Here is a 9,305-nt window from a genome sequence, read left to right on the forward strand (position 1 = left end):
TTTCGACCTCTCTTTTGGTTCGCGAGGAAAAAAGGTTGGGAAACACTGGTCTATTCGATGGGTAATGTGGGACAGTCAATGTAATTATAAATCTAATATTACTTATAAAATATAATCTTAAAACCTTTAAGAGTTTTAGTAGATAAATTGGTAAACGTAAAGTCGTAATTGATTTTATAATCGAAGTACATTAAGAATTCTTTCAATATAACGATATTTTTAGCACTACATAGCCCCACACTGCGATAGGTTAACATAAATGACAATAGAAAATAGTATTGACAAAAAAAGAAATTGGAAACGAAATGATGCTATTTTAAGATTTTCATAACTCTTTTATTTACGAGGAATACATATATTTAGCCAACATTGCCATCATCATGCAAAAGTATTCACCACTAAATATAGCAATTTGCAAAATTACTGAAATAGGTATAAAGGAAGAGGGTTGGTAATGGTACAAAATTTTTCGAAACTGGTTAATGATCCTCTCCAAAACCAGTTTATTCAATAAGTTCCCTCGAATTATTGAATCCAATTGGTCATGTAGGAGTAGACCTTAGTTTTTTAATTTATCAATTTTTAGATGTTCTAATAAACTTAAATTATAAGTATTGTTTAGTTGCAATATTTATAAATTATTACTAAAACTATGACATGATTGAGTAATAGAAGTCGCGTAAGTTAAATCTGTTTTGTTTTTTAACAACTATTCCTACGATCTGGTAGGCACTTTTAAAACTCCCCGAATTTAGGAAAATACCCACGAGTTAAATTTATAACCTCTTGGGATTTTTCTTTAGTAAGGTTATGTATCGTTATTATTGTCTATAAATTTATTTGCCGAGTGACTTGTCTTATAAAGTATATTAAAACTTAGCCATTTATGTGTGAATAAAATTTTTCTATAATAGGCTTCCCACATTTTGTTTGGATTATATTTGCAATATCTTCCATTTAGTTGAGCACATGTAATTATTTTAAAAAAGAATGTCTTACTAGGTCAATAAATAACAATTTAAAGTAAAATTAGTCCTTTTAAAGCATTTATTCTCTTCTTAGTCATTATTGCTGTATCAGAATTAAGAAGCCAACAAATAAAACAAATTATAACATATAAGTATAATTTGCATACTAGTCTTATTTCATGATTTATGAAATTTTTAACGAATGAAGGCGTTAAACCAGCCGAAATTCGAGACTGAGTTGAAGGAGGATGCACTCTCACGGCCGCGAATAAAAGCCTGGTGTGCCAAGTTCAAGAATTGACGTGAAAACGTACAGAATTTAAGTCACCCAAGATGTCTGCGCTCCATCATTACGCCTGGCAATATCACTGCTGTTCGCGAACTCATTCAAATAAATCGGCGCTTGACCGTGGCTGAAATAAGTAAAGAAATGGGAATCAGTGTTGGAAGTGTACACAGCATTAGTCGAGACCAACTTAAACTCCGAAAAATCCTGGCAAGATGGGTACCAGATTTGCTTACCCAAAAAAACAGAAATGCGAGAATTAAAGTTTGTCAGACGATTCTTGCTAGGTTTCACAACGAAGGGGAGGCATTTTTGCATCATATTGTAATGTGCGATGAAACGTGGGTTCACCACTACACTCCCGAGTCGAAGAGGTCCAGTATGGAGCGGAGAACAAAGGAAGAGTCAGGACCATCGCTTGTCAGCTGGGAAGGTGATGTTAACGGTTTTTTGGGACTCTCAAGTTTTTCTCCTCTGAAAAATTGTCGTACGATAAAACGCTCTATATTGCTGTGACCTCCTTCACAAAGTTCGAGCTGCCTACCAGTAAAAAAGACGCCGGCGGTCAATCCGAGATGTTCTGCTTTTGCATGACGCTGCAACACCCCACAATGCAAGCCTAACGGTCCAGAAATTAGTCAAAATACACTGTACTAAACTCGATCACCCTCCCTGCAGCCCTGATATTTTATCATGCCTTTTATTTATTACTTGGTGGAGAGCGTTTTGCGGACGATTAACGGGTCGAACAGTTTGTGCGCAGTTGGTTGGATACTCGCCCGAATTCATTCTTCAAAAATGGCATTGTTGCGTGATGTGACGATGTAAAAAAATAATACAATCGTCGGTGTGCTGCTGTAGGACCAGTGCACTCGATGGTAAAACAAACTCACACAAGAAATAAAAATAACTATATTTAAATTGCTACAAGTGCACACTAAATTAAAGGTTTACGGAGAACTCGCCTAAATATATGTTAGGATGGTAAAATATGTTAATTTGTTCTAGATGTTGGCGATGGTTTTGACTATTCTCTTGTTCTCTCTCGATGAATGAAGTTGTTCTCTTTAAATTCTTAACATATAAATTGTCATCCCTACTATGAAAATGAGCCAGCCGAAACTGGTTCAAGCTGTACAACTATTGTTAGGGTGATGACTTCACCAACCCTAGAAATACCAAATGGTGAAGATTTCGGAACAGACAATACATCATATACGTTTCTTTGGTACCTGCACAACAATAGTGCAGGAATTGAACATAATTTGGAAATGTTGCTGAAGGCAGATTCTTGAATACAAATAATAATATTCAACCGATACAATTGATACAAATAAACAAAGAAACAAATGTGCAAATGAACAAATATACATACAAATAAGCAAAGAAATAAATATACAAATAAAAAGATATATCTACAAATGAATATACAATTATGACTAATATATGTATATAAAAAATATGTTACAAACATGTAAACAGGCATGAAAAAACTACTTGTTCGGTGGGAAAANCACTGAACATATTAACTTTTTATTTGATTTAACTTTAGAAGAAAACTTCGTCGACTCCATCATCAAAAAAATTTTTACTTTTTTAACGTGTTTTATTATTTTAATAAACAATTTTACAATTTGCGTGCACAGTTCCTTTGTAAATTTTTCCCTCATTCGAGTTATAAATTTTGTCACCAGATGGTGCATGCCCATTTGACGGATCCAAATTGGGATTTTAGCATCTCCAGCCATAACTAGTATTAATTGGGGTAAACGAATTGGAATCATAAGTTTATAAATCAACTAATAATTCGGAAAATAATATTCTAGGTAACTCCTAATATTACTTTTAACCCATGTGATTGTTCACAGTTTATGAATAAAATCCGATAACCTGTATATAGTGGCGCTTAGTAACAATACAGTGATAAAAACAAAGTACTTGTTTATTTTTTATTCTATTACGTAAGTAACTTTTATTAATACGTTTTATTTTTTATCAAATTGTATTTACAACTAGTGTGAATTTAATTTTTGAGTCCGATTGTTTGCCACGTGGCTTTTAACTATTTCAGTTAGTTATGCTTTCTTTATCTTTAAAATCGTGTTGTTGAAACGATTACATTTTATTTATTATTTAATATATACTTCTGTTATTATATAGTATTTAATGTTTTTACACTATAATAATTAGATAAGTAATACGCAAACTGCGCGATTTGGAAAAATCTGCCTTTTTATAATACTTTAAAACCGAGTAAGTCAAAATTAAGTGCTTTTTAGGTTTTAATTCTATCCCCTCCACGCGGCCGAAACGCTTTTTCGTGAGAGAAAAAAATCGTAATATCCCGCGTCTAAAAAGAAATTTCACTTTAATAAGGTCAACTTTAATAAATATAAATAATAATAACAACACAGTGTAATGTTTAACAATAAATATTATGAATAATTAAAAAACTTTATAAAACATACTGAATAAAAAATACAAAAAATATTTGTACTACCTATTTAAAATTTCATTTTAGATGAAATGTGAAATGACCATATTGAATTCAACAATTCACTTCTTCTGAAGATATTTTAAAAATCTTGTACCATTTTACCAATCCTTCTAGTTTTGCACCTATTTACGTAATATTTACCAGTAAATATTTTCACCTGACGAAACCAATGTTTGGCGAAGCATATATTTGTATACCTATTTACATACTATTCCTTTATAAACACCTTAAGAATATAATTCTCACCTGTGGGCACATATCCTGATCTTGTTCCAAAATTATCTGGAATTCGTATCGCTGCTTTTAATCTGCGAATATCATTCCTGTTAAATCTAAAGTACTGCTTTATACGTTTCTCTTTTATATTGTTCGGATTAAATTCTGGCACATCTTCTATCTGAACTCCAGGCTTGCGGAAAATGTCAAGAGAATGATTCCTGATGAAGTTATGATCGATTTGATCTCGATTCCTCCTTCTAATTGCATTATCTAGAGTTTCTTTCATGTGCTATTAATTTGTTTTGAATACTATTTGTATAATTTATTATATAAATAAAATTAAATCAATAATAAGAAATTTTACATACCTAAACCCTTGTCTGAGTCTAAATCAAATTAGGCAAGCAAAATAAAAGCATATAAACATAGCTATATCATTTTATGCAGTGGTAATATCGCGTCAAATAAATTGATTATTACACTTATAGAAAATACTACAAACGATGCAGTGAACGCCATCTGTAGCACGATGCCTCATTTTATGATTACGTATTCTCCAACAAGGTCTACTTGTGTGAATATCTACTTGCTGAAAACGAATCCCGGCGTAGCCAACCCCAACGCGATAGGCACGTTAGCTTAATCGAATGAAATAATTCGAAATGGTCTGTATTCTGTCGAAACTGCCAGACGCGGATCGCGATTTCNATGTAAATAGAACTGTAGCACATTTCTTGAGTTTTAAGATTATTTTAGAACATTTGTCAAAATTTCTTCCATGCTTGTTTCTTATTAATGGCATTTAACTGCATCGTTTCACATTGTAGAACTATTTTCATGAATAACTACAGACAATTTCTTTTGCTTAACTACAAGTATTCGTGGACGCTTTGCACGTAGTATATCCCCATATTTGTCGAAAACATCACCATCAAAGTAGGCAACCTTTTTTCGATGTAATTTATTATCATTATTAGAAACCTTTTTTTGTAATATAAACATCTTTAATCACTCCACTTGAGATAAAAATCATAAGATTCTTAGTAAGCTCCTATGCAACCCATTTTGCAACTGTACAATCAGCGCTCCTGCTAGGTGCTACCAATACTATTTTCGACATAAAAGTTGACCCTCCCGCCCTACCTCAATAAAGAAATTAATTCATTATTATATTTGGGTAGTTATTATGTGATTTCAACGAACGAAGTTTGATTATTTATGTATAATTTAGAATTGTATTTTGAATTGTATTGGATGATTCAACAACAACAAGTTAAGGCTTTCATTTAATTGAAGGGCTACTCAGTGACCTCTTAGAGGCAGAAACAGGAGTTGAGTTTAGTAGGGGTAGACCTAGATTAGATTACTTACTGTTCGCAAATAGTTAAGGATATTATAGTTTTAAGAAAATGCGAAGATTACCTCAGGATAGGAAAGAGTGGAGGTGCCTGTCCAACCAGTGTTAGGAGGTCGTCTCATCATGATGATGATTTGGTGGATAGGACTATTGACGAAACACCCATAAAAAAGTTAGTGCAGCTTAGAAGTGCGTCAATGGCGATTTAGAAATTTGATAAAATTGCTAGGTATTACCTATCCGGATGTTATTCATTTACCTATTAAGGTTTACATAACTTTCATTGTTTCTTTTTTTGTGTTCCTAATATCAAGTTGTGATGTACTTTAAATACTGCATACTATCAGCGATGAACAAAGTAGTCATTTAATTAAGTGTTAATTAACTGTTACCACAATGGCCGTCTAAAGATTATTATGTGTAGTAGCGTAATAGAAAGCTGTTTAAATTTACTTTATTAGTTGTTTCAAAACCGCCATCGACGTAGCAGCTCAGTTGTTCATCGCAATTTTTCTAAACTTTGTCAATTCACGTCCAGGGCCGATTCGAATTGCTTCTTATTTTAGAAACATACCACAATCGATTGTAGCTCTACCTTGTGATAATTCATTCTTAAAAAAAATAAAAAAAACAAGTGCTTAGTTCTTATTCTGAAGCAATTCACACATAATGAATTGTTGGTAAGAACTTGGGTAAAAGTAATATTGAATGTTATAATTCATAATGTATTCAAATCAATTCGCTTATCTAGAGTATTATTTTCCGGATGTTAAATTGCTTGTAACGTTTTATATTTCTACAAAAAGTTAACGCAATTATTAGGCTTATTAAATCACTTACAGTTATTGGCGCTCAGTTATTTGTCTTTATAATAGACTGTTTCCTAAAATTTTTACGTTACTTGGTCCTTCTAATAACTTTTGCGATCTCTGCGCATGGAGTTTTCAGCACAATTGAAACGGCTCAACTTGATCGAAATTTTTTCTACCGACTCCCGACGAGATCATACTGCTAGATAAGCATAAGTTTTTTTAGCATCTGCTAATTAAACTAGAGCTATTATCTTACTCAAATCTATAGTTCCTCTAGTATCTACGACCACGTTAATTCAAATATATTCCGTTTTTCTGTTTTTTACTTCTGAGTTCTTTATTGAGTCCGTATGTGATCTTAAATAAGTATTTTGGCGTGCATTACTAACCATTTTGTTAGATAAATTATGTATTAGTGGTAATTAAGCAGGTCTTGGTATACCTATCTATTCTGTTATTAATTCATCAAAAAGTTAATTGCAATGTTCACATCTTTTCTTATAATTTAATTTTTCATATTTCTTTCTTACCTATTGCAGTAATTATAAATGGCCCAGTTTGGTAAAATTTAGATTAGGGTCGCAAAGAAGGTCCTTGATTACTTATCAGAGTCATGAGGTGAAGTTTTGAGTTGTTCCATTACTTCTTTTTTGGAATGTATGACTCCAACGGATGGTTCCTTGCAAAAGACAGGTGTGAAGATCTGGCACACTACTCCATTTGCTGCATCACGTCGTAAATTACCTTGTTAAAATCCACTGACCTAGGAATTTCTACTGAATCCTCATTTGGAAGCTTATAGGCCTCTAGGACCGGGCCGACCACCCCTATAATTTTGTAAAAGTCCGTTGTCGTTTTTGAACTCTGATTGTTAACCATTTTACGATCCCACCTTTTGTTTAGCGTAACACTAAGGGCCAATTTTAGAATCAATTGCGTTTTATAAAATTTATATTTTAATATTTCAGAGCATTTTACTTTGTTATTGTCTTCTCGTTAGAGAGCATGGAGCTCTTTCTTAATCAGAAGAGTCCAGGAACTCTTGGCTGAGTTCCCCCAAGGTAATTGTTTTTCTTTTGATTGTTTACTTTGGTAAAATGGCGCCCCAGTTCCCCTTTTGGGTTTTTGATTTTTGTTGCACGCTTTAATGTTTAACGCAATCACGAAAATAAAATTTTATGAAAAGCTATTTTACATAATGTGCATAACCCGATGAATTTCCAAATCTGGGTAATGATGTTGAGCATTGATGATGTAATTAGAGATATTAAAGTCACTTTCGAGTTCAAAAGATCGTAGGATTTTGAATTATCTACCCGTCTGACCTATATATGTAAAAAGCATATGTTACTTGTATATGTAAACTCCACCTTTGCCAAAACTGGTTTGATTTATCATTTGAATTAAAAAATAAGTTTCGCTTAAAACTGAAGGTTATGATACGGTATGACAGAGTAATTTGTTTAATCAATGCTTTAAAAACATGATCTCTGCTTCGTTTTTTGTTCATCACGATTTCTGTTGGAGAAATTTTTTATGGTTTATGGTTGTGTAGTATAAGTTAATGTTAAAATGGAACTAAGAAAGCGTAGTTAGTAGTATTATTATTTTTATTTTAGTTGTAAGTGTTTGTCTAAGTTTAGTGTGGGTACAAAAAGGTAACGTATGATTTTGGGTAGTTTGTGAAGAGGGAACGTTGGCATGTTATTAATTTTTAAGGAAAATGACGAAGAAACAGACACCAGGGGGGTAAAAGGGGCATCTGCAAGGGTGCGGGTTTAGCAGTTAGAAGTCAGTCGATGGTTACCACTGTAACAATTAAGACGTATATTGTAGATTTTGTAAGTAAACCTCTAAGAAAACCAGCCTTGCACTTGTTTTCACTAACTGTGAAATAAACACCAATTAATTTAATATATCATACTGCAGTTGTTTATCTAAGCTCTCTTTAGAAAGGGGGATCGTACCTCAATTATTGTAATTCATTGCATGAATCAAACAGTTCTCTTATTTCTGCCAGATTATCAGTCTTCTTTCGTATGCTTCTTGTTTGTTTATCAAGGGTACGATCAGTTCATAATTAAATTCGAAACCTCTGCAGAGACATTGTGAACCACAAAAATTCAACACCTGTCCCTTATCGATTCCATAACTCTCCCGTGCTCAATCGACTTCCTTTCAGACGCTGTCGTGCACGTAGTGCCGTGCCCGTAGCGCCGTAACAATTTAATAAATATGTAAGCTTATGTATTTAACATTGTTTATATGTTTTAGTTTAGTTAATTCTATTATTATTTTGGACAAAAAATGGCCTGTTTAAAATTATAAAGTTAAAAAGTTCATCATAATTTCTAAAGGATGTTTTGAGAGTTTCGTCAAAAATCATGCGAAAGCATTTTTACTTATCGTTGGTGAAATTAGTCATTTGTAAAAGAAATGAAGAATTGAATACGTAAAAAGAAGATTAAAAAATAAAAGCTATTTAAAGTTAATAAAGACTTTGGAAAATGCTTGAGAGCAGTGGCATTCATAAAATAATTGTGTCTCAAATGTAACTTCCGCATTTTGATTGGCCCGTTTTGTTTGCACAAAACTTCCAGGCCTAGGCCTAAACAAAGTGTGAAGGATAGTTACAATTTAAGTTGAAAATATTATTCAATTGAATTACATAAACCAAATGTACAATATTAAGTAAATCCATTGTACACAAGCATACATATTTATTAAATTGTTGCTCAAATTTTACCGGCTATAATCACGGCGTTACAGGCACTGACTTTTTTAGACAGTAACAATCCCGTAAGAGCTTTTATTTCACTCAAATCTGTCGATGCAGCAGCTCTCGAATGGCTATAATTATCAGGAATACTATGTACATATTTAGTATTTTTTTATTACAGAATTTAAAATTTCATATGTAAAAAAAAATTGATTAGGATCCGTCAAATGGGAGGAGCCTAAAAATATGGAGCCGATTAGGGAAAATTTATCGTAGTTCCTATAGTGTACCGTGCAATTTCCAAGTTTTTAAATTACGATAAAATGATAAGTATTGACACAATATGTGATTGGGCTGACACAAAGCCTCGGAAAGGAAATTTCGTTGAAGGTGAGCGTGTTTTTAATGCCAATCACATTATAAAATTCGGAAATAACAAATCCGGAA

Source organism: Agrilus planipennis, unplaced genomic scaffold (assembly GCF_000699045.2).
Source record: "Agrilus planipennis isolate EAB-ADULT unplaced genomic scaffold, Apla_2.0 scaffold62, whole genome shotgun sequence".
NCBI lineage: Eukaryota > Metazoa > Arthropoda > Insecta > Coleoptera > Buprestidae > Agrilus > Agrilus planipennis.